The sequence below is a fragment of the Miscanthus floridulus genome, chromosome 8 (genome assembly GCF_019320115.1).
Source record: "Miscanthus floridulus cultivar M001 chromosome 8, ASM1932011v1, whole genome shotgun sequence".
In the NCBI taxonomy this organism is placed as follows: domain Eukaryota; kingdom Viridiplantae; phylum Streptophyta; class Magnoliopsida; order Poales; family Poaceae; genus Miscanthus; species Miscanthus floridulus.
Window position 1 is genome coordinate 184087558 of NC_089587.1, and position 27262 is coordinate 184114819.

The 27262-nt window shown below is 43.5% G+C and overlaps 1 pseudogene; it reads right to left on the reverse strand.

The window, feature by feature from the left end:
- Positions 1 to 9656: 9656 nt before the first annotated feature.
- LOC136474243 (CLIP-associated protein-like) overlaps positions 9657 to 27262 on the reverse strand; it is a 31436-nt pseudogene continuing 13830 nt past the window's right edge.

Genomic DNA, 27262 nt, shown 5'->3' on the forward strand with positions numbered 1-27262 from the left:
GTTGCGGGGGTCCGAATCAGTCTTGGTTCAAAGCCTAGATCATGAATGTTGAGTCTCCACCAATCGACGCTATCGTACCTATCAGAAGATCAGGCCTTGTCTACATCAGTGCCGCACTCCCTCTAGTAGTAGCAGCAAGTCCAACTCCGATTCAAGGATAGAACCTACAACCCATTTTTGAGGAAGAAGATAATGAAGATCTAGAAGGTGGACAAGAGGCCATTGATCATCCAAGGCTAAGGCAAACGATACAACGGGATCATTCTGTTGAGAATATCCTTGGGAGTCTTCGAAAAGGGATAACAACCCATTCACATTTAGCAAACTTTTGCCAATATTACTCGTTTATTTCCTCTTTTGAGCCTCTTAAGGTAGAACAAGCACTTGGAGACCCAGATTGGGTGATGGCCATGCAAGAAGAGCTCAATAACTTCAAAGGAAACCAAGTGTGGATTTTGGTGGAACGACCCAATACCAATGTCATTGATACCAAGTGGGTCTTCCGCAACAAGCAAGATGAGAATGGAGTGCTGACAAGCAACAAGGCAATGTTGGTTGCTCAAGGTTTCACTCAAGTAGAGGGCTTCGACTTTGAGGAAACATATGCACCGAAGGCAAGACTTGAAGCAATCTGAATGCTTCTAGCCTATGCCGCTCATCATAATTTCAAGCTATATCAAATAGACGTGAAGAGTGCATTCCTCAATAGCCCCATTCAAGAACTTGTCTATGTTGAGCAACCACCGGGTTTTAAAGATCCCAAGTTCCCCAACCACATCTACAAACTCCAAAAGGCACTCTATGGGCTTAAGCAAGCACCAAGAGCATGGTATGAATGCCTTAAGAAATTCTTGCTTAAACAAGGCTTTGAAATAGGCAAAGCCAACCCTACCCTTTTCACTCACAAAGTTGGCAAAGATATATTTGTATGCCAAATATATATCGATGACATAATATTTGGTAGTACTAATCATTCTTTTTGTGAGGAATTTAGTAGGATCATGACCAAGAGATTCGAGATGTCCATGATGGGTGAATTGAAGTTCTTCCTTGGATTTCAAATCAAGCAAGTGAAGGATGGAACTTTTATTAGTCAAACGAAGTACACCCATGATATGCTTGAGAAGTTTGACATGGTGAATGCCAAGCCTATCAAAACTCCCATGCCAACCAATGGACATCTGGATCTCAATGATGAAGGGAAAGCCATGGATACCAAGGTATATCATTCCATGATTGGCTCTCTACTTTATTTGTGCGCATCTAGGCCTGATATTATACTTAGTGTGTGCATGTGTGCTAGATTTTAAGCTATCCCGAAAGAGTGTCACTTGGTGGCCGTTAAGAGAATCTTGAGATATTTAGTACACACTCCTAACCTTGGCTTGTGGTATCCTAAGGGCTCTAAGTTTGATCTACTTGGGTATTCGGATTCCGATTTCGCCGGGTGCAAAGTAGATCAAAAAAGCACTTCGGGGACATGTCAATTCCTTGGACGATCTCTAGTGTCTTGGAGTTCTAAAAAGCAAAATTGTGTAGCCCTTTCCACTGTCGAGGCCAAGTACGTTGCGGCCGGTGCATGTTGTGCCCAACTACTTTGGCTAAGGCAAACTCTTCAAGATTTCGGATGTCACTTCACTAAAATCCCACTCTTGTGTGACAACAAAAGTGCCATAAAGTTAGCCAACAATCCCATAAGCCACTCAAGAACTAAGCACATAGACATCCGACATCATTTCTTGAGAGACCACAAAACCAAAGGATATATCAAAATTCGCCATGTGAGCACCGAAAAGCAACTAGCCGGCATCTTCACAAAGCCCCTTGACAAGTCAAGGTTTTGTGCTTTACGTTATGAGCTAAATATACTTGATTCTCGTAACGTGGTTTGAATTCTAGCATGCCTCTGTTTGATAAACTAGTATCTAGGCAAAAGAGTTGAAAATTTTCATATTGTGCATAAAAATAATTTATAAAAGGCAACTTATATATCATGATCATGGTCTCTATTGATTATTTGTTTCTAGTCATGGTATATAGGTGATATGTGTCCATATCTCATATAGAGTTAGTCATATAGATTATAGCTAACTCCCACTGTTTTGGGGAGTGCGGCAGTGCCACACCTACCGTATGGCAGTGCCGCTCTACGGTAGTGCCAGGCTAGGTATGCGGCAGTGCCGCACTTTGAATCTCAATTGAGATTCGGCCCAAACGGATTTACTGTGGGGCCCATTTATTCTTCCTCTTATCCTCAAGCCCATAGTAACTTCTTTCCCTCTCTCTCCCCCAATGCCGACGCCCGCGCCGTCGCCGTCGCTTGGCCACGCGTTGTCGGTCTCTGGCAGTGCCGCGGCAGCTGCCTCCCTCAACGTCACTGACGGCTGCTACTGCCCCTAGCCCGAGCAGTTTCTTCCCTCTCCTCTCCTTTCCTCATTTGAGAAGATGGAGCATGGAGATAATGACTGAAGGGGAAAAGGAAGATCAATGAGCAAAGAGACAAGGATCCACCTCTCTGTGGTCAAGGAAAGTCAACAGCAGCAGGCAGTAGTGTAGCTCCAAGGGGACTTGGTGACAGGGGGAGGCGTGAGCAATACATTGAAGATGAGACCACTGATGCCATTCCTAACACCCCACAACATCTCTCTGAGTTTGATGGCAGATACATGAGATTTTGAGAGTGAGATCATCATGAGACCTCCAGATGACTCCCACCAGCATGTAGTTGTCAACTATTCCAAGAGTTGGAAGCTGGTGGAAGAGGCAAGGGGGATCAATCCCTATGTAGTGCGCAATGATTTGGGCATTGATTACATATTCTTGAATGAGTTTCATTCTAACTTTTATGCCACTGCCATTCGTGCATCTAAGAAAACCAAGATCATCAAGATGCAATATATTGATTGGGATGAGATACAGGAGAAGGAGGAGCCTGAGTTTGACAAGGTAATCAAAATTTGTGATAGGTTCTAGCTTTCAGACATCATGGGTTTCCAGTATAACTGGAATGAGGAGGTCCTTGTACAGTTTCATGCCACATACTTCTATGATCAGACCTCTGATGAGATTCACTAGATGACTGATGGTCGGCACTACCGAGTCGACTTTGTCACTTTTAGCTAGATTCTTGGCTTTGGGAAGGAGCACAGAGGTTACACTTACATTCATGATGAGCCTCGAGCTAAGATCCATGACATCAGTTACATGTGGAGAGATAGAAGGATTGCAGATGGCAAGAGTGGTCTACATAGCTTCTATTACATCCTCAACAACCTCATTAGGAACACCATCAACCCAAAGGATGGAGCAGCCTCCAATATTAATGGCTATGTGAGAAATGTGTTGGCTAGATTTGCTCCAGGTGGGGACAGGTTCAATGTCTCTAGATTCATGTGGACTGAGTTGAGATTTGCAGTGGAGGATGGGAGGAGGGGGCTGCCCTATGCCCCTTACCTCATGTTCATGATTGAGAGGGTCACTGGATTTTATTTTCCAAAGGATGGGATGTACACCATCTATAAAATTGAGAAGACACAGCCAGCTACAGCTACTCAGGGAGCGGGGAGCTCTCATGCTCATGTAGATATCCTTGAATCTTCCCGCTCTAGGTCTCACAGAGGAGGCAAGATAAAGAAGTTTGGCAAGTGGTTGAAGGCAATCTTCGGCAAATGCACCTATGTAGCTGACAGAGTGTATGAGACATGGCTTGAGCAGCGTCAGTAGCGTGGACATGACCTTCCACCACTTCCTCCTATTCCACTTCCTCCACAGTATGACCTTCCGAGTCTCTCCGACATAGATTTAGATGATGAAGATGATGATGATGAGGAGGAGTTGGGACAAGCAGTAGATTGGGATGAGACCCTGGAGGGATACCGTCAGAGACAGGAGCTAAGGCGTTCCACTCACTACACCTCCACTACTCACCGTCATGGTCGTGCACGTATTGATTCCGACGGCGATGATGGTGATGGTGGTGCCGGGACTGCTATAGGAGGTGCTAGGGCTATAGGAAGTGATGATATTGATTGGACGAACATCTAGGGAGATGATGAGTAGGTGTTGATCTTTCTTCTTTTCTTCTCTTTTTGGGGCTTTATGCCAAAGGGGGAGAAAATTAGAGGGGTCAGCAACTTTTCAACAACTTTTCGATGCCATGGTCAGCAGTTGCGCTTCATGTCCTATTCGATGAGGGTTAGTCTTCGCTAGGTGAAAAGTTTGAGAGTCGCTCAAAACTCTAAATTGTGAAATAATACTACTATTTGACTTTTGTGTGGGATATGGATATATATTAATCTATGTTGTCGCTTGTGATATAATTGTGCTAGAATGTATGTATCACATGCTGTGTGGTGTCTGTTCTGATCTGTGCTGTTACAGCAAGTGCGGCAGTGCCGCACTCTAGTGTGGCAGTGCTGCACCCAGCTACAACAGCAAACCATGTTGTGCATAAACTGTCATTTGCATCATGTTTTACATACTTGACACGGTAGCAGCACCCCATAAGACCATGGATTTAGGGGGAGCCCCATCACTTTCACTAAAATATTAATATTGGCTTCTTATGCCAATTTGGGAATTCAATTCTCTATTCACATACTTAGGGGGAGGCTCTACACCTATGGCTCAAAAAATCTCAGTATTTATTTCATATCTTTTGTAAGCTCTAATTGGGTTATCATCAATCACCAAAAAGGGGAGATTGAAAGTGCAATCAAGCCTTAATTGTGGGTTTTGGTGATAATGACCACGCAATTAGAGAACTAATGAGATTTATCGAGATGACAAGCAGGAAATATATATTCGAGGATGCTACACGAAACGGAGGAGCCGCCAATTATAAATATAGATGGCTTCAAACTCAAAGGAGGTTTAAATTCTTTTATATATTGAATTTGAGTATAGAAAAAGCCGTACTATAAAGGGGGGCACAATGCTTAAGCTAATATGTGCTACCAAGTGCTCAAACAACCACAAGCATCCTCAGATTCACAGCCAAGACAGTCTACACTTCACTATTACCCTTACTGTCTTGCGGGGTGCGAGTTCCGACTTGCTCGACCCCTTGGGCGCGAGCTTCGACTCGCCCGACCCCTTGGGCCCGGGCTCCGGCTCGCCCGATCCTTTGGTCACGGGCTCCGTCTCACCCGACCCCTTGGGTGTGAGCTCCGACTCGCCCGACCCCTTGGGCGCGAGCTCCGACTCGCCCGAGCCCTTGGGCCCAGGCTCCCGTTCGCCAGACCCTTTGGTCGTAGGCTCCGTCTCGCCCGACCCAAAGGTCGTGGGCTTCGGCTCGCCCAACCCTTTGGTCGCGGGCTCCGTCTCGCCCGACCCCAAGGTCGCGGGCTCCGGCTCGCTCGACCCTTTGGTCGTGGCCTCGTCTCGCTCGACCTCTTGGATGCAGTGTCCGTTGAGGGCTGGGGTATATATATACCTTTCCCTTTTCTCCCCAATAGCTATCTGCGATTTAAGTGACCGTTGGGGGCTAAGGGGTATATATCCATTTCTCCTTCCTTCTCAACGGTAACATGCCTCTTCTTCCTCACTTCGGAACATTCAAAATAGAGCAGGAGCTAAAATGATTTAATTTTGTAGTTTTATGCTCATCAAAACATGGGGAAATAATAAATTTTCATTAGATTAAAATTTATCTTAATGTAGAAACATGTTTGTTGCATTCATGTCGGTCGCACCTTGTGTTTCTATGTGCAAAATATGTTTTTAAATACATTTAGGAGACGAATATCTATCTCTAGGAATTTTCCAGCTTCTTTCTGGAATTTAATTCCTACCTTATTCACCTTAATTTTTATGTTCCAAGTTCCCAACAATCTTTTCATGAGATCCAAATACTTTATTTGAGTTTATCATGTTCCAAAGTGTCTCTGGGATTTTTTCCCAAATTTTCAGAGGTCTCGGAGTATTTTTCGTGGCTTAAATATCAATTCTAGACTTTTCTAGAATTATTTTATTCACGAAATTAATTAATTCTGAAAATAAATAATATGTCTCATTTTCCAACCAACTCTCAAAGCCCATGTACAATAATCCTAATAAATCTCAAAGACACATGTATTTATTTACTAATGGGCTTTAATGATTATTTAGGTCCATTAGTAAATGTGAAGGGTGCAACATCAATTAATACCATGTTGCTAGTTGATGTAGATGTGGGGAGTTTTTCTCCCTATAAATATATACCAACCCCTTGAGCAAAGCACACCAAAACTATATAAGGGGAGCCACTAGTTTGGGAAATCCCTCGTATAGTAAATTAGATTTTTCTCCTCCTCTCGTCGTCGCCTTCGCCGTCGTCGCCGTGCTGCCCGACACCGTAGATCCGTCGTCGACCCCAAGAAGGCCCTAGGTGAGTTCGCCGTCTTCTCCTCTTGTTCCCTATGCTCTCGGCTCGTCAAACCATGGCCTCTAGGGCTCAAACCAAGCGCTCCGGGGAGCTTCTCGCCGCCGGTAATGGAGCTCCGCCGTGTCGGTTTTCTTCTCCGGCCGGTGACTCTCTCTCCCCCTCCTTTCTAATCTGGGCCATCCAGATTCAATCCAACAGTCCAAGATCGCCCGTACCCCTTCGCCGGGTTTGTTTGCAAAAGAGCCCCTGCAGTTTCGTGTAATATAACCCGCAGTCCATGGCGCACTTTCAGAATACGTTTTCCTATTCCGAAAGTGTAGTTTCTTTCTAGTAGATTCAGAATACGTTTTCTCTTTCAAAAAGCATAAAATCCCTCTGTTAGATTCAAAATACGTTTTCTTCTTTTGAAAACGTAGTTTCTTCGGTTAGATCCAAAATACGCTTTTATCTATTTACAGTTTTGCCACTAGTCTTATTTAGGCCATAAAATTTTTGTTTTAACTTTGTTTTGATCCATTCAAGTTGTATTAGATTCATAATTGAGTAATCTACATGTTCATCCTACTGTTAAATATATTTTCAACTTTTGAAATTTGAGGTTAGATTTAATCTATTATTTTATTAAAGGAAATCTTGTTTAATTCATAACTTTTTTGTTATAGCTCCGATTAGAGGGCTTTTCGCGTCTGTGTGTTCGTAGCGAGACATAGATTCGTTTTATAAACTTTTCATCTTGATTTTATGTTTGGTGTACTATTCTAATTTAGATCTATTATTTGCTTCGTGTATGATTGCATGGATGCTTGTGTGGTGCTCTATGATCATATTCAGTCGGTGAGCTATATGTGGTGAATCAAGAAGCAGATCTTTCAAGGTTTGGACTAGAAGAAGGATCTAAGTTTAAGGCAAATATAGCATGTGATCTTTCTTGTTGTCCTATACACCTTTAATCACTTAATTCATATTGCATGTGTCTACCTTGATTACCACTAAGGATTTTCTAGTACTTTGTACCTTGTTTCTTGATACCTATGGGGTATTGCATTGGGTAGTATGATGCTAGTGCTCAACTACAACCATGATCTTGTAACTTGACTAATGGTATATGCAATAAACATTAAAAGATGCTTTTTAGCAACATGGAACCAGAGGGCTAGAGCATTTGACTGTTTTATGGTGTTCTAGATTCCTCTCCCTAAGGACTTATCTGTAAGCGAACATCCGGAACTTACAATACAGCTGTGAGGGCTACATGGCTCTGGCTTTAGCTCAGTATGAGGACCTTTTCTAGCTTGTTAGCAGTTACCTTTATTGGCGTAAGAATGGCTTGCCGAATTGGATATAGGACAACCTCTGTCCCCTTGTGTATAGGCTGCGTGTCATTGTGCCATCGGGAAGGGGGTTCCTACATCTATTTGCCGAGTGAATCTAATGGCCCTAACTTGTTAGACGAACCTTTGAAAGGCTTCATAGTGAACCCTGCCGACCTTCCTTGGTAGTGGGTCAAGAGATTAGCTACCTTGGGCGAAAGGGTAAATCACGACTCACAGTGAAAGTGTACAACCTCTACAGAGTGTAAAACTGGTATTTTAGCCGTGTTCACGGTCACGAGCGGTCTTGGACCCCTACGGAATAGATGATGAACACTGATGATATTGATGATGAAGATGATCACTAATGATTACTGTTTATGCTATTCATTATTCATGTTTATCTGATCATGTGTGTATATGGGCTTATGAATAAACTTATTGCCACCCAATTGCTAAAAGATGACTCATTAAAAGCTAATCGCAGTTAAACCAGTGTCAGCCTTTTGAGCCTCATGAACCCCATGTTATATTTGTTAAGTATGACATGTACTTACGCTTGCTTTACTTTTTAAATCTTTGGAAAAAAATCCCGGATGGGTACCAGATTGCTATAGTTTGGAGGAATTAGGCTTATGATCAACTAGTCAGTTGTCCCTGTGGAATTGGAGTATTCACCCGAAGATTAGAGTTGTCTTTCTGCTGTTTGCTGTCTAAGGTTATATCATTTATACTAAGTACGTTATATATTGAGCATTGTCTTTTGATATTACCCTTATTTGTAGCTATATGTGAGATTTGATTTCCTGGGCTCACATATGGTGTGTATCTGGTTTTGTTCTTAAAACCGGGTGCTACACCCGACCCCAAGGTCGCGGGCTCCGGCTCGCCCGACCCTTTGGTCGTGGCCTCGTCTCGCTCGACCTCTTGGATGCAGTGTCCGTTGAGGGCTGGGGTATATATATATACATTTCCCTTTTCTCCCCAACGGCTATCTGCGATTTAAGTGACCGTTGGGGGCTAGGGGGTATATATACCTTTCTCCTTCCTTCCCAGCGGTAACCTACCTCTTCTTCCTCACCTCAAAACATTCAAAACAAAGCAGGAGCTCTCTCTCTCCCTCCATTGTTGATCTTGAGCCCTCAAGCAAATCCATTGATTTTCCATCAATCTTTGAGGAAAAGGGTCCAAAACTCGATTAGAGAGCAGCCCCATTGATTTCCAACTCTAAAGAGCACTTGGTTCACGTTTTGGCCGGTGGTTGTGTTTGTTACTCTTGGACCTTGACTTCTAGCCGGTTAGAGCGTCGCCCGTGGAGCTTGCCAACTTGTGTGGTAGCCCCCGTAGGTTTGTAACCATCTTTTAAAGCTAGTAAACTCACTCCTCATCTCAAGAGTTAAGTCTCTTGACTTGAGAACGAGGAAGGGTTGGAAAGCCCTGAGCCTTAGTGGCTAACCTCAACAACGTGAAGGTAGGCAAACTTTGGTGACGAGCCGAACCACGAAATAAATTATTGTGTCACTTGTGCTTGATTTACATTACATGCGTGACATATTGTGGTTGATGTGATTTCTAGGATTTGAGACCGATCTACTTGTGTGTGGATTTTCCACCACTTTCAGCTGTTGATCTGTGATCTACTACCTGTCTACCTTGCAGAAAGCTGAGAAATTTACCCGATCTAAATTTCGTTGGATAGATTTTGAACTGTGAACTAATTTCTCCTACAGATGTGACAGTGCTGCGCTCACAGAGTGGCAGTACTGCGGATGAATTTGACTTCAATTTGAGTTAAATTTTTACAAGCCTATTCACTCAACTTTTGTTCTTCGGACAATGTGGATGGCGCATAGTAACACAAAACACGATCCCAACGCAAATCGTACATGGTGGCATCTCATCTGCTCTATGTACGAATGAATGAAACCCATAACCCAGCTAATACAAACAAATGTTAATATACATGGTACACGAAACATGACTCATTGGTTGGTATGCACTGGTGCACCGGACCTTGCCTGTGATATCCGATTTGCATAGATAGTTACTAGGCGCAGCTGTGTGCTACTAAGACCCTCCAGATATGGGTACAAATGCTTTCCCAAGCATGATGTAGATATCCACTAAACAGAATACAACAGCATGAAGGAAAGCGTAAATGATATCAGATATACACTGGAAACATGCAACAAAATTATAACAGTAGATATGTCTTACATAACCCAAATAACATCGGCAGTCACTAAGTACATGCTAAAGAGTGAATAGTGTGAGCTAATAATGACCAAATATGGACAGATGATCTATTCAGAAGTCAGGACAGTGCAATGAAGCTTAAGTGAACAAGAGCACTTCAGTGGTGTTATCGGATCTGCAGCATATCTGGAAGGTATGCTAGTGGCAACGTAACTATTGAGTTAATGATTGACAATAAATAGGTTTAGTTATACTTTTCTTATATAGAACCTGTTTGGATAGGTGGGGTTGGGATACAGATTTTTTTTTTCAAGAATACACAAGAGGACCGCACACTTCGCATTAAGGAGGAGAAATAAAAATTCCACAACACGATTGCTGAAAGGTCCTCACAAGGCTACTTTTGTGAGATCAGATTATACAGCAACCAAACTACCAAGAGTTCTACTCCCTCAAATTATAGGTCATTTTGGCTTTTCTAGGTCCACAGCTTTGCTATGCACCTAAATATACGCTATGTCTAACTATGTATCTAGAAAAAAGCCAAAACGACCAATAATTTAGAACGGAGGGAGTAGTTCTTAGAATTTGGTAACAAATCTTAACTTTAAAGGAAAAATCCTAGAACAATCCTGCTCATCTGGTTACAGAACCATACACATTCCCGTTCTCTATTCAGCTCACAACCAGAAAGAGATATCACTGTTTGCATATAAATGAATGTCAGGTCTCAATGCTGTAAATAAGCTTAGCACCCTTATCTCTCTGTGTTTAAGTACAAGAAAAAGATTCCTTTTTTATTTTTGCATAATCTTCAAAGTTCCCTGACTGAAGAACTAACATAGTAACATATCTGTAAGAAAGACGTTTCAGAAGAATAGGTAAGCACCTTGCAAACTTCTGGACTCCGATTACTGAAAGCATCAAACAGTGCTGGTAAAAATGAAGGCAGTTGAGTAATCAATTCCACCTGTGAGAGGCGCCCCACAAGCTGCAAGATTACCAGAAGATCAAAACAGTAAACCATCGTTGCTCAGAACATACTCCACAATGATTCTGAATGAGTGTGATTCTACGAGCAGTACACACTCAAATAAATAGTTGAATTGCATTGCAATGCTACGCAGGACAATAATCCAAACCATTGTAGGTTTCTGTTGATATAATATAATGCCAAACTGCCTCACTACAGCTACGGTCCCTAACAATGGTCAACAAGATCAGGACTTCTGAAGGAGACAAGTTACATGTATTAAATGTAGGATGCTTGTTTATTGCTCAATAATAGGGAAATATGCCACATAAAAATGTGCCAAACTAAGTGAAAGTTCATTATTTTTGTTATCTGACTGCTCATACAAAATTACAATGGCAAATGGAGTTTAAATTTTAGCATTCATAATTACAGTGTGAAACCTAGATACCTTTGTAAAACAGTTGATAATCATGACAAGTGTCTTTTCATCATCACTAGCCAGCAAAGGCACAATAATCTGCAGCGCAAGCAAAGAAAATCCAGGAAAGTGTAAGTTGCTTGTTGTGACAGGTAGTGATGTGGGAATATTCTTTTCATTAATAAGTACTGGACATACAGAAGGGCATCTGTAAAGGTCATATTTTGCCAACATGACATTTAAGCATCGATGTGCTTCATTTGCAACCTGTATTAGCATTAAGAAAACATTAGCATGGAAAAAAGGAGAGAACTTCTGAAATGAAAGAAAATATACCTTCACAAAATCATCTTTGGTCACGTGAAGGAGCTTTTCAAGAACAATCTCAATGGATTCTTCCATAGAATCTTTCTGAGAAAAAATAATTTGCCATTATTAATCCAACAGGTTACCAATTAGATTACTAGGGCCCTGTTTGGATGCAAAGTATTTTTTTTAGTAAAACACCATGGTTTTCTGAAATAATTTTATTTTAAAAACAATAAGGTGTTTGGATGTAAAGATCTATGTAGTTTTGAAAACCATAGTATTGCTAAAACTATAGTTTTTTTTGAAGTTTTAGAAACTCCACTCTAGATCGCTTTTTTCTAAACCATGTTTTTGCACCCCTCTTGTTCTAAAACTAAAGTTTCTTTATACTACAGTTTCTTAAAACCACAGGATCCAAACAGGGCCTAAGTATATATGAATGACTAGTGAGCAGAAAACCTGATTGTGGAGCATCTCAGCAACTAACAACAGACAAATCTCCCTCACAGAGGAATCAAAATTGTCCAACACTTCGAGGACCGACGTTAAAATCTGATTGAAATACTATTGAAACACAGAAAAGTTGATATTAGACATGAATTTTCATAAACAGAATAATAGTAATATTTGATAGCACGAGTATGCTGTAAAGTACTCTTTGAAAAGCACGCAATAATTAATGGAGATAAAATAAAAAGATTCTGTTGTTATGAAACAGTGAATCATCATCTTTCAAAGAAACCAGTATCGATTTTTTTAATAAGTCAACATTTGAATTATACTAGAAAGCAGGTATGTTAAACACCGCGAATGATTTCATATGTTAAACAAAGAAGTGAAAATAAATGCAACTCAACAAGACAAAAAGAAATATGATGCAACTCGCATGAAACACGTGTCTATTGTTTTTCACTTCATGCAACCTGAACAGACTAAGGAACGCTCATTTATTCTCTTACAAGCCACAAAAGGATTGTAGCACCAGATGCAAAAGGGTATGATATTGAGTAAAGTTTAGTACAATTGTCAAGAGAAAAATTCACAAAAAAAGACCCAACAGATAAAAGAAAGCAATAACACCGGAGTTGTTCTTCCAAAGAAAATGAAAAAGAAATTGAAAGGGTACGGAAGCAAAACCTTAGTCCATATAAAGTTATCTTTATTGGAGGAAGCTTTAACCAACTGCTGTAATGCCTCCTGCTTTTCTAGGATTGAAACGTCACCATCATTGCCAATCTAAAAAATAATAATCGTTCTGTACTGAGCACAAAATAAAAAATATAAAAGAAATACATATGCAGCAATACAGGCAGAATCAACAAAGCTGAAAAAGGAAAATGGGCATAATGCAGAAGCACCTGATGAAGAAGTTGTGGTATGCTAGGCCCATTACTGACGCGTGGGATAATATTCACATAGCTAGGATCAACAAACTGATCTACCTCTTGAGTGTGCTCCCTAGAAATTGCTAGAACAGAACTATGTCCATCAGATGGAATATGGCCCAAATCCAAGCAATGAGTTCCAGTAAAATTTTCATCATCCATGGTGGCATCTGATTTTTCAGGAAAATCTGCCCATGAATGCACAGTTTCTACAACTGAGCGGGTATTGTTGTTTAGTTCCCTACTCTGCATAAGAACTTCAGCTTCAGAGGTGCGTTCAAAACATTGCTTAGCGTGATCAATAGAGACATCAGAGGTAGTTCGACCAATTGGAACATTAAGTAATGCTGATTCTTGCACTGTACCCATCTTTTTCCCTCGTTCAGCATCAAGCAAACTATCAGAAAAGTGCCCAAATGGAAAGCTATTCTTCAATGTCACAGCATAACCATCTTCAGAAGAAGCGCTAGAATCAACTCGGTCAAAAGATTTGGGACGTGCACGCTCTTTCTTGCTCTGAAGGTAGTTGACCAAATCGACCTCAATACGAGGAGTATATTGATTCAAAGCTCGCCTCACAATGTTTTGTACATCAATCGACAAACCAAGGATGAAATTTAGGACTGCGGCTGAATCAAAATGAGAATAAACTGGTATGATTCCATAAATAGATGCTTCTTTCAACTTAGCATTCTTTTCATGTATTAAAGGTGCTAGCTTTGTAAGCCACAGCTTAAGAAAACCACTGCTACTGTAACCTCCAGAATCTATTCTGTAATTCTTGAATGATTTAATTGCAAACTCAAGAACAGCCAGTTTTGCCTTTGGAGGCCTTTGTTCATCCAGTGAACGTACTAGTGCAGGTAGCAACATGTCAATAGAATATGTTCTGCCAACAATTTCTAAGGTCGAGGAACATGGTTGCTGAACCAACTCTTTTGGATCGATGAGTCTTGAAAAGATGCATGGTAAGATTCTTTCAACATAGCTCTCAAAAGGCTTTTTGAATGCTGGAATAAGATCTGCAAGTGTGGAGAAAGCTGCCTGTGCAACTTTGTGACGAGGATCATCCAAAAAACGAAAAAATAGTTTCATAACCTTTTCAAAGTTCTGAGTAATACCTTGAATGCCTTTCTTTCCTTGTTGCAGCAATATCTGAATGCAGTTGAATGCTGCAACTCTAGCTGTCCAGTCTGAACTTGGACTAAGGCCCTCAGATAGTGCATCATTTAGAGACGCCAGACCATCTGTATATCCACATATGTCATTAGATAGGACATGATCATCATCAAAACTGCACCTGCCACTTACAGAAACCCTTGATGCTACTTGCTTCCTAAGAGGCCTCTGGAAGTGTTGAACATGATTGTTAGGTGAATTTCTGTAACCAGCATCCCTATAGGGCATATCCACATAGTGTTTGTCCATCTGCATTTTTGGTGATCTCATGGTTGGCCATGTATCATGATTCTCATCCATAATGCTACCATCTTGAGATCTCCCTGAAGATCTTCTTAAAGATGGAAGTGACAAGCCTGATACTGATACAGAAGATAAATTACGCAAATAAGGTGAGCTTGGTCGTTTTTTGGTGTCCACCAAACAAGAACCACCATTTCTTGAGCTAGTCATGCCAGCCAGGGATGAATCCAGAGAAGGTAGAGCAGATGGGACAGGAGGATCACGAGAGGATGGGTAATCAACTCCTGCACTAGGAAGAAATGAAAAGGAAAGTAAGAACTTTTTAGTATTAGATTAATATATTATAAAACCATAAGGAGATGGCACTGCACAACAGATGAGATTCATTTTTTATAGGAAAATGCCAAATATAGCTTAGAGAATACCAAGGTCCAAGCTTGTTGAGTGAACAGCTGAGAACTTGTGCCAGTCTGACATGCTTACACCTTTCAATAAACTTTCAATGGCTGAAACTTTTTGTTTGCTTGGACTCAGCACACTCTCTATACTTCTTTCAGCTCTATTGACTTTCTGTGATTGTGACAACAGAAGATGGCTACACGAGGGAGATGATTCAGAAGAAATAGCTCCACTCTTGTCCATTGCAACAATGGCTGAAGTACCATATCCATAATGGGTACCATCTGCATGAGATGAAGCACGAGAAACTTGACCACCCCTCTCGTACAATGATGGAAAAGGATACCTCTTGTGCTTGCCCCCATCTTCATCGTTTATTATCTGAAGATAAATCCATCTTTAGATCAAACTAAAAGAAATTCTGTAAATAAAACTGTCAAACATCCATGACTTTTTTTTTTTGAACGAAAAAAAAACATGATATAACATATATTTTTTTACAACAAAACTGCTACCATACAGGTATACAAAAAGGCTGCTTTTGCAGGAACACTTATGTCGTATGTTTAGGGCATTAGGCAATTAGGATTGCTAAAACCACAACAATGTTCATAAACCAACTAAGTAGCAGTGCTAATCTGCTTTTCCAGGAATACTTAAACTGTATGGTTAGGTACTTAAGCTTCAAAAAAAATATACAATGTTCATAAACTAACTAGCAGCACTAACCTATCTGTACCTTGAACTAATCTGGGTAAAACATATGAATTACTCATACAGATCTCTAGAAGTACATCTACAAAGCTGTCAATTTACAGAGTACAGACTATTATGAGCCATGTTTTGATCAAATGAAACACAGGATTGTGATGGGAAAATACTTGTGATTTTCTTCATTGCTGTAACCAAGATAACCAGCTACAATTATGATTCCATGAAATCAAGTGACCCACAAAAAGATCAAGTATGATGTTTTTTCGTGGAAGATAAAAGTACATGGCTCTCTCAGTAAAGAGCTATTTCTCAGATTTGTTTGAACCACCAACATAAGCAAAGACATTTTTAAAAGGAAATAAATATAAATCAGGTTCAAGAGCACTTTGATCCTTCAGTATTACCTTTATATGTACACATTGTACAGAATCTAAATGGAAGAGCATCTTTTTAATGCAATGATACACAGCTCTCTTGTGTATTCAAGAAAAATAAATGGAAGAACATGCAGAGAAGTAAAAAAGTATACCCTCTGTATGGCAGGATCAAATGACATGAAAAGCCGGTGTGAACGCTCAGGCCATGTTTTTGTGAACATCCTATAGCAAGTCCTTGCCGTTGCACGGACCTGTATATGCAAATATGGCATTAAATATAGAACATGTACAGAGAAATTATTCAGGATCCCAAGACTGAACATTAATATGAACTAAGTCAGGAAATTTGGATGGTGTTATTCCAACCTCAATACCTCACTCATTGCATCTGCAACACAGGACTTTATTAGGTCTTCATACAAATCAGCTGAGCAGTGTATTTCCGGAGCATCACCCAATACTCCAATGTTAAGAGTGCATATTCGCAGCACCTGCCATAGTAGCAAATAGGCATGAATTGCTTGCAAAACAATGGATGTCCAGATAAATATGATGCTAAAATACGAATACCTAGCACGGAGGACTGCACTGCGGTCATTCTTCGCTGTATCAGCTATATGTGGAAGAATACGTGAAACCTTGCAGTTGCACAGGATCTGCAAGATAATACATGTCAAAAAAAGGGAAATATGTAATGTAGGGGGGCGGGGGGGGGGGGAGCACAATTCAATGAAAGAATGTAGATGTATTACAGATTTTATGCAGTTGTCCGCAGATTCGGCAATCACAAGCACAGTTATGATAACAAGCTTAAAAAGTACCTGACAATTTCATTGTATATTAACCTTAATTAAGTATCAAGCCACATTTGTGGAGTACTGAACTGGTTTCAAGGATTACCGGAATAAATATTTCAGCACATGGTTAAAAATCACCAAGAAGTTCCTTTGATAGTACATTAAGTAGATGGCATGCCTGTAGAGAAGATCAAGTCAGCAAGGTCATCATTAGTCACTTGTCTTGTCAGAAAAACTTTTCTGACAGAATTTCTGTAATTAAGGTAGAAGAGTTTTATATACAAAGCAGGGCGCTAGCAAAACCGTAAGCCACCCCTAGAAAAGCCCGCCTGGGTCCAACGACCCGCACCAGAAACAATTAAATGAAACATAATTTGTCCAGCTACTTGAAGCGGTGTGGAGTGGATATTGTCGAAAATCCTACGGCTCCATTTGTAATTCAAGACAGTCTGAACTGAATATTATAGGGAAGAACTTAACATTACATATATAGACCCATAGATTTAGGTACTGTGATGGTTACATTAATGTGTGGCTACAAAATGATAGAAACTGTTGGCCTATGCTCCTTGGCTACAAAATGATAGAAGGATAGGCTACAAAGTGAGTAATGGTTACATTAGTGGGTGGCTTCCCACCACTGAATAATAAACTTCCTAAGTCACTGCACTCTGCAGAGTGCAAGCTGCTTACATCCTAGTCCTAGCTACAAAAAATTGGTGGTGCAGTCTCCTGGCACAGCCTCTCCTCACTACAAGCTACAGCCCCCGAGCATATCTCCGAACAGCTTCTTGACCAGAGACTAGAAACTGTTGCTCCATGCTCCTTGGCTCCGGATGATTCCTGAGTTAGTTCTTGACCAGAAAGTACTCTTCTACTTACATAGCAACGAGCAGCCACTGCCCAGCGTTCCGGTGGCCATGTTGCCGAAGTTCGGTGCCGCGCAGTTGGTCTGCGCATTAGTCAATATTGACCTGCAGAAGTCATCGAGGTCTACTGCCACCCAGCTACTCTGGACCCCTGTTGCCATGGCACCAGTATTGGGCACCACCCAGCTGCTCTGGGGCCCTGTTGCCATGGCGCCATTGTTGGGCACCACCCAGCTGCTCTGGACCCCTGTTGCCATGGCGCTGGTGTTGGGCGCCACCCAGCTGCTCTGGGCCCCTGTTGCCATGGCGCTGTTGTTGGGCACCACCCAGCTGCTCTGGACCCCTGTGTACTGCTCCTGATCAAAACTGTTATTGCTCTGCACATCAACCCCTATCGAGCTCCAGAACTCCAGTTCTCCTGCAGACAGCTGCTCCGCCACCGGCATGGTAGATTGTTGGACCATCAACTGCGGCACCGCGATGTCCTGCTGCTCTGTAGTGAGCACCTGCGCCTCCAACTCCGTGTACTGCTCTGACGCTGCGGACGGGAAGCCCTGAAAGTCGCTGCTGCCAAGAAGAGGGCTCTGCCGGAAGTTGTCATCGTCGATCAGAACGAGGTGTGAGGGTTCTTCGTCTCCAGAAGCATATGCCACGCCTGAGGAGCCGTGATCGAGCATCGCCCCAGAACAAGGAAGCGCTGATGAACCGCTGGCCGCGGTGGCGCAGCTCGCATGACCACTACTCTGGCGGACTTGTTGGCCATCCGGCACACGCATGCGCATCCGACCGTGGCCGCTGAAGGCGATGTGGCAGATCTTGACGAGCGACGGGCAGGGCGGCGAGGCGATGCTGTACTCGTGCATCACCCACCCCACGCTGCCGCTGTTCTTGCCTTTGCCCATGTGCAGGTTGAGGTTGCTGACGTGGACCCTGATCCTCTCGCCGCGGACGCGCAGGGACTTCTCGACGCTGCTCTGCATCTTCCACGTCCCGACGCCGCCATCGCAGGCGCGGTCCTGGCGGGCGCCGGGTTTCTTGGCTTCGCTGGAGCGCACGATGAAGTAGGCCTCGTCCTCGCTCCCCACGCCGTGGCGCTCGAAGAGATCCCAGGGCAGCGAGCTCCCCGCCGCGTCGTCCTCGAAGATGACGCCGGGGAATGGGTCCTGGCCACGGGCGCGCGGGAGGAGGTAGAATTCGACGAGCTCGCGCTTCTTAGGCCGGAACCTGTAGGTGGGTGGGGATGGGATCTGCTCCGCCGCCGACGACGACGACGACATGGATGGGATGTAGGTGGGTGGGGATGGGATCTGCGCCGCCGCCGACATGGATGGGATTTGCTTCTACGACGGCCAAAGGCGGATCTAGTACACCCCAGATTTATAGGGGTCCACACCAGCCTCGGGGATTCAGATTCGGTCACCGCGTGGCTTTCTGGCGTCTGTCTACCGTTCAAATCGAATCTGATGGCTCCCACGAATTTGCAGCACATCCTTTAGCTTTTCCTATGGAAAAAATAGGCGGGAGGGGCTGCCCATCTGCGCGCGCGCCGCGCTGGTCTCCCGCGCGCTGCGCCGCCCACTGCCTGGAGGAGTCGAGCTGATCTGCAACCTCCGACTGGAAGAGCCAAGCGGTGCTACGCCGGTAGCCCAGCAGCTCAGCACCGACAGTCCGACGGCAAGACGCCGTCCGGCAGCGCTGTCCCCGAGACACCGTCGAGGAGCACCGTGCAAACCAGCGTTCTCGTAGGCACGCCTTCCAGGAGCTCTGCAGCTGCAGGGACATCATCAAGGGGCATCACACTCGTGAGTTCCTTCACCGCCTCTCGTCAGGTTCAGAACAAACCCTTTCCTGTCAGATTGTGATGGAACTAATGCTGCTATGATGTCGTGATGCTATTGACAAGATTTTGATTGGTTTCAAGGAGGCAAGTGTAGTTTACTCTCTCTGCTATAACACTTTTTTGAACGGTGATAAAGCTAGTATTGTGTTATGAATCTTGAGTACCAAAATCTGTAGTAGTCCAGTTACTCTAAATCTATTTGTATTTATTCTTTACTAAAGTCTGTACCAGTCCAGCTAGTATCTATGTTTAGCTTGATAAAAATTGCAAATCTGCAATCATGTGCTAGTAATTGTTTGCTGTAAACTTTGTTCTTTGTGACAGAATTTGACAAGGAAAATTTAGTTAGATATTTGAAAGGCAATGGCAGAACTTGACAAGGGAACACCTCAAGTTGGTTCGATGTTTCGAAATCCAGATGAGGCTTGGCAGTTTTGGGTGGCATATGGGGGTCGTACAGGCTTTGATGTGAGAAAAAGATACACAAATTTAAGCAAATTTTATGGTAAAAAGCTGCACATGAGATCGCTAGCCGTCAAGTTGGCGAAACATTTAACCTTACCTTCGCTTGTCATGATCGCAAAAATTATTTGCAGAGCAAGAGGCAAAGGGAGTTAGCATTTGGACAAGCTGGTAGCATGCTAGAGTGTTTTCATGACAAGTTGAATTTTTATTGGCAGCGAAAAAAGAAAAATGATGTTGTACAACCCCAAGTTGAGCTGGAGAACGATGGCAGCAACAGAGATGCAACTCTGGAGTCTGAAGATTACAATGTCCTTGGCAGTTTTACTCAGATCATAACAGCTCCAACTTGTGCCGAAGATAACCTTCAATTCTAGTATGTATAGGCTAGTTAGATAGCATTTTGGACAGGGCTAACTATAGTCTTTTGAGGCCTAACTATAGTCTTTTGTGGCCCGCCTAACTATATATATGCAATGGCCTATAGAATTTCAGTAGCCTGTTCACTTATAATCCGTATTTTTTCAGCGAACGAACAGTATTTTTCTCTCACAACAAATCAGCCAACAGTACTTTCAACCATGGCTTATCAGCCAAGTGAATAGGGCTCACAAACCTGAAGGTGCTTTGAATGATTTTAAATATGTGCTTTTCAAAATGGCTTTATTTGAGTGCAAGTCTGATGTATTTTGTTCATCAGTGAAAATTTGGGGCTAAACATGTACTCAGTGTATTACTGAATGAGTACCTATTGTGTCTGAGCTCTGAACACACCTCAAACAGACATTAGCAGTGTGTCTGAACTCTTTTTTTTTCTTGAATAGTGTGTCTGAACTCTGAACACACATCAAGCAGACATTAGTAGGAACAAAATATTACATTTCCATTTCCAGATTTCAGTACTTCACAAGAAATCCACTCGTCGCCCCCACCCGCCCACCATGGATTTGGTCTGTTTGGAACAGAAAGGCACACGAAAAGTCGATTTTAACTCCGGCCCTTTCTAAGGCAGTCACTCCGTGAATCTTTGATATTGTAATTAAATACCTGTTTATGTTGCAAGTGTTGTGCTATCATGCACCATAAAATCTACTCAAGCGTGTCAAGGAATGGTGGACAATTTACTCACACATCAAGTTTCCCTAATGTCTAGGCTCCATTAGACTTACACTGTGGAGCTTCCATGTTTGGAGTTGTTACCTTTTTCCTTACATAGGCTCATACTTCAATGGCAAGAAGGCAAGAAAAGATTACCTGTTTAACTATGCTGGATCTTCGGTCAGATAGCTGAGAGGACAATGGGGGAACCAACTGTTTTAAGAGCATAAGAAATGATGGATAATCAACAGCACCTGATAAACAGAGGAGTGTTTCAAACAGGGTAAGCAAATCATGTTAACAAGAAGGGTTTAGTAAGAATTAGTATGTAATGTTACATTCGAACAGTCAACATTAGAAACTATATCTTCTAAAATTATGTTAGTAAATGTGAGGCAGTTCCACTTAATGTCCAATTCAGTTTCATGGTGTTAGCGTATCTGGCTCACATGAATCTCCATTTGCATAACTGCAACTGTAAAGTGCTGATATTGTATTCATATATATGATGACTCAAGTCAATTTGTCGATATTGATTGTATTGTTCTTGGATTTCTTGAAAATTTTTACTCTCCGTATAAGATGTCCGCATTATACTTACCGCACTGCATAGAAGGCCACGGCCATTTCTAATATCAAACAATTTTACCATGCTTCATATCATCTCATTTCAAATGCCAAACCTTGTATTTTTATAGTATAAAAATACAAAAATTGAATCCTGCTCATGATGGTTGACTCAAAAAATTTAAATTTTAAAACATTACTGAACTTAGGTGCTAATAACTTGTCAGTTAGTGCATTGGTACATTTTTCAAGAACTTCAAGTCCTCCATGGCATCTATATGTTCTAACCAAAGCTACTCATTGACAAACCAAATGTAGATACTAGATAGTACTAATATAGGACACAGGTGATAAGTGATAACTGATAAATACCGACCTCCAAATACCAAGGCTTCGATTCTTTGCATAGCAGCAATACGTATAGACCAGTCCTTCTCTGGATTAAGGGCAGATGCAATCTTTTCGAAATCTCTAATTAGTTCTTTCTCTGAGTGAACTCATATGGGCTCCACTGGTTTCTTGTTAATATCCACATCACCTATAAATAGCACAAAATCCAGTGACACGTGACAGAAAAACAAAACATCAGAAATGGTAGTTTTGCTAAAATCCAAATGAATACATACATTGCTTTCTAGTTTTTTTTGTTTGCCACTGGGGGGGGGGGGGGGGGGGGTGCGCTAGAAGCTTCTAGCTTATATATCCAAAAAGAAGATGCTGTTGCACCCAACTCCCAATAGAGATAAAATATGGTAACCGTTACTTGAAATCTTTGTAGTCACAGACTAATATCCCTTGTGTATATGGTGCTAAACAAATTGAATGAAATGATCCAGAAAGCTAAAGGTAAAACTTGCCTCCAAATAATGTGTGTTCCCTTGGCATGCCTTTTTTCTTTGGACTGCCTCTTTTTGGAGCACTAACAGATTTCTTGGCCTTACACTACATTCTAGCTCCATCGGATGAGGGGGCATTTGGCTCTATTTTATCCAATCTTGAATTTATTTCCTTTAGCTGCAAATGTCAAACAAGGCAAAGAAAGGATATTCACAATATGCTAGCATGGTGAACTTTAGATGTAAAAACATGACAAAAGGAGTCCACATGGGTTACCATGTAGGCAGGTAAATTATGGCGCTGCAACTCTTCATGGAACTGAGATCCCATGTTTCTGTACATCTCCTACAGTGAATATTGATAATGCAAGCAGTCAAGTTACATACAATGTGCTTTAACTAAAGAAATATTAAATGCAGGTCTTTAGGGAGAATCACATGCTGGAAAAAAATATATGTTCAGCCATTCATCCCACAAATGACTCCACCCTCCACCCCAAACACACACTGACGCGCGCACACACACCACCACCACCACCAAAAAACAAAACTTATATGTAGACCAAAGGGACCCTTTTCCACTCTAAGGCCTTTGAGAAAGCCAAATAGATTGCATATTTGGGTGTGGGTAAAGTGCCGGACATCAACAGTTGCCATTGATGCATTTTTGAAAGCAATATAGCAATAACATATACAGCAGAAGTAAATGCTAGTATAAAACAAGCAACACACAACAAGGAATTAATACTAAATTATTAAATAAAGTGGTTATGAAATATCAGAGAACAGGCACTAAGCATGAGTGTGACTGATGTTCTGAGCAATAGAAAGCAACCAGAAAAAAAGGGTGCAAGCTACAGAAGTACAGATTTTTCGCCTTTTTGGTATATTAGACTTATGTGAGATGGAAATAAACCTAACATACAAGACACTAAGTGTATGAACAATGGAACTATAGCAAGAGTTTAGACACAAGTGGAAAACACATAAAATTAATAAACAAAACAAGAAGTGTGATTTGTACAACATATTTTTTATGAATTGGAAAGGAACTATATGGCATATCTGTAGTGACACACCTCAATACATGAGATTGCAGCGTCTCTAACACTTTGGTTTAAATCACTCATCAATTGTAGAACCTGTGAAGCCAAAGAAGTTTACCTTTAACAACTATGGAACAAACTAAAGGGAAATAACCTTCGATAACAAAAAATGAAATCATCCTTGCATGCAGGTGAAAGCAACACTCCTGTAGTGGGAGCTCTGTAGAAGCAAAAAGCCCTACTGCAGCTGCAACTGTGTGTACAAACTCTTCCCGCACCCTCCAGTTCTTATGAGTCCATGCATAACTTCCAGCTCTTTCAACAATGATTGTTGGTGAAGAAACCTGAGATACAGACAGGGTTGGAATATCGTTTTCTAATTGCAACGTGGAAAAGGAAATCAGTTCAATTTACTCTGAGTGATAGCCATATGGTACACACAAAAAGGTTGTCAGGTACTGATTTTTAACATGGACACATGGTACAATCAATAGGGAATACCATACCAGAACACCATATCAGGGATATGCACCATAGAGGAAACAAAGCGAAACCAGAACACCGAGGAACTTCATTTATTAGAAGAGTTCGAATTAATTAAAAAATTATGTGCGGCATCGTGTTGTCTTAGAGCAACTCCAAGAGACTCTCTAAATACTTCCTAAATGCTAGGAATAGAGATTTTGGTGAAAAACTACCATCAAACAGCTTGTCTAAATGATTATCTAAATATAGCCGTCTTCTATTCCGGATTTCTCGCTAGCCAAAAATAGAAGACGATAATGACTCTCTAGAGTGCGTACGGGATATAGAAAAACTGTTGCAGAGTGAAGAAATAGAGAAAGCGGTTTTTATGCAAATGACTCTCCAAATAATGATTTAGAGAGTGAAATTTAAAAAGGCTCTTGGAGATGCTCTTAGTCTGGGACTATTTTTGACTTCATTTATAAAAAAAGGACCAAGGGTTTGTTAGCCCACAGGATCACCGGCTCAGATGAGTCGATCACTCACCAGTTTTGCCGACCACGGCCGAGCACGACAGACGTTGTCTGACTACACACTATGGTCAGAGGTAGAAGAAGAAAGAGAGAACAGAGCACACACACAGTACAAGCATTAGCGTTGGCCGGAGCCCTGTATAGTAGATGGCAAATCTGAACTCTCTTTGTTGAGTTGCAGTGGCAAACTATATATACAAACTCTATTCATCTAGTCCTAGTAGAGCTGTCATGCTGCAATAGTGACTAGATAACACAGCAGGACTGACTTCTGCGTCTGTCCCTGCATGTGGCTACAGTACGGCAGGTGAGCCATTCGGCGCCTGCCCCTACAGCTGCTACAGTACCACAGCAGGGAGCCTTTTCGACGCCGTATTCCCTTGCTGTGTGTTCACACAAAGAAACAGTAGATTATCTAACAATTTTTCTCTTAATCCTACTGCTATCTCTTGTACCCCCTCCATGCCGATCATCTCCTTCAGCTCCGTGAGTCGAAGACGTCCGAGCGGCTTGATGAGGACGTCCACGAGTTGCCGACCAGTTTCGACGAACTCGATGACGATCTGCCCTCCTTCGACACAGTCCCTGAGGAAGTGGAACTTCACGTCGATGTGTTTGCTCCGGTTGTGCAGAACCGAATTCTTCGTGAGGGCGATGGCGGACTGGTTGTCCACCATCAGTGCTGGTGGGTGAGCTTCCGCACCGGTCAGCTCGCCCAGCAGCCGGCGCAGCCACACAACTTGGCATGCCATTGTGGCCGCCGCTACGTACTCTGCCTCGCACGTAGATAGTGCCACCACCTTCTGTTTCAGCGACAGCCATGAAATTGGAGCCGACCCGAGGAAGACAGGCACTCCAGAGGTTCTCCGCCGTCCGTCGATGTCCCCTGCCATGTCTGCATCGCTGAACACATTGAGCTGCAGCCTACTCCTGCTGGTCTTGGGGAAGATGATCCCCTGATACACCGTCCCTTTGACGTAGCGCAGTAGCCGCTTCACCGCAGCCCAGTGATCCTCTTTGGGATCCTCTATGAAGCGACTGACGTAGCCCATGGCGAACGCAATGTCCGGCCTCGTATGGACTAGGTAGCGCAGACCGCCGACAATGCTCCGGTAGAGTGTTGCATCCACCTTCGCCGCGGTGTTGGCCTTCGTCAGCTTCAGCCGCTCATCCATCGGAGTCGCGCATGGCTTGCACTCAGCCATGCCGCTCTGCTCCAACAGCTTCGAGGCATATGCGCTCTGACCGAGCGTGAGTTCCTCCTTCTCCTGTCTCACCTCGATGCCGAGATAGTAGGAGAGTGCGCCGAGATCGCTCATTCGAAAACGAGCCGCCATCTCGTGCTTGAAGCTGTTGATGTCCTCCGTGCGCGTGCCGGTGACGATCAAGTCATCCACATACATGCCGACGATGAGCTCCTCCTTCCCTCGTCGCCACGTGTAGAGCGCATGCTCGGTTGCGCACCGCTGGAACCCAAGCTCGCCCAGTGTGGCGTCAAGCTTGGCGTTCCATGCTCGTGGGGCCTGCCGCAGCCCATAGAGCGCCTTACGCAGTCAGAGCACCCTGTGCTCTGCTCCCTTGATGGCGAAACCTGGAGGTTGCCTGACGAAGACGGCGCTCAACCTGCTCAAGTGCAGCCCTCGTAGATGGAGAGAGCAGATCTGCAATGACAACACCACTACGAGCACCTCCTCTCTCTGCGCGCTCTGCGGCCTCTACAACTACGGCTGCTCTCGTTGTATCTGCATCAGGGTACTTGCGCTTCCTTGTTGCTAGCTTCTTTGTCGCCTTGCCTTTTGCATCTATAGGCTGGCGAGGCGAGGGCCTCGGATCCTCATCACCGGGACCTCCTCCGACATTCTTGACACGAGCCATCAGATGAAGCTGAAAAGAACAACTGCCCTGACAAGAATCAACTACCAACTGTCACTTTCGAGGCTTGGCCTCGATCCATACTCGCGAGCTTGGCCCTGAGTTAACTGACAACTGCCAATGGGACCACAACGGCACTGACTCGCTGCACGATAGAATAGATAGGATATACAAATAAATACAATATATCTAGAGATACGAAACCCTTAGAAAGCAAGCAATGGATACGAATTTGGAAACGAGGGCTTGCTACCTTACGAACCGGTGAAACAACGAGAAGAGGAACGAATCGGGGAACCACTGGATTGACAATTCAAGGCTAGGGTTAGGGTTGCAGCGAGATTCAATGGCCGAGCAATACAATGAGGGCACGAGCGTGGGCGGCGGTGCTGGAGCTAGGGCACGGGAGCAGAAAGCATGACGTTAGCGCTGGTGCACGGCGGCGTAGGCAGGCGGTGCTGGTGAAGCGACGCTGCTGCTGAGGGAGCTCGGCGGCGTGTGGAGCAGCGCGGGCTAGCGGCGCTTGCAGGTGACGCGGGTAGTGGGAGCAAGGCAGCGCAGCTGCAGTGGCGTGGAGCAGATGGCGGCGTGTGGGCTCGAGACGGCGCGGTACGACACGGTGGCGCGCAGGCGGCAGCGCAGGAGCACAGCGGCGCAGGCAGGTGGCGCAGTACGACGGCGCGAGAGGCGGTGTAGCGGGCAGGGCGTGGCGGCGTGGGCGCGGCATCGTAGGCAGGGTGCGGACGGCGATAGTGTGGGCACGGTGGTGCAGGCAGGGCATGGCGGCGTGGGCGCGGTGGTCGCTGCGGTTATAAGAGGTCCCCCAAGACGTAACAGAAAAGGAAACAGGAAAGAGACCAGATCCCGTATGTTTTCTACTGACCAGACGCTCCGGTGGCAGCGACCGGATGTTGCCACCCAGCGTCTGGTCGATTCCAGAGAGGTCCAAAACCCCTGGAATCGTGACCGGACGCGTCCGGTGAACCGCGACCGGACGTAGACAGAGT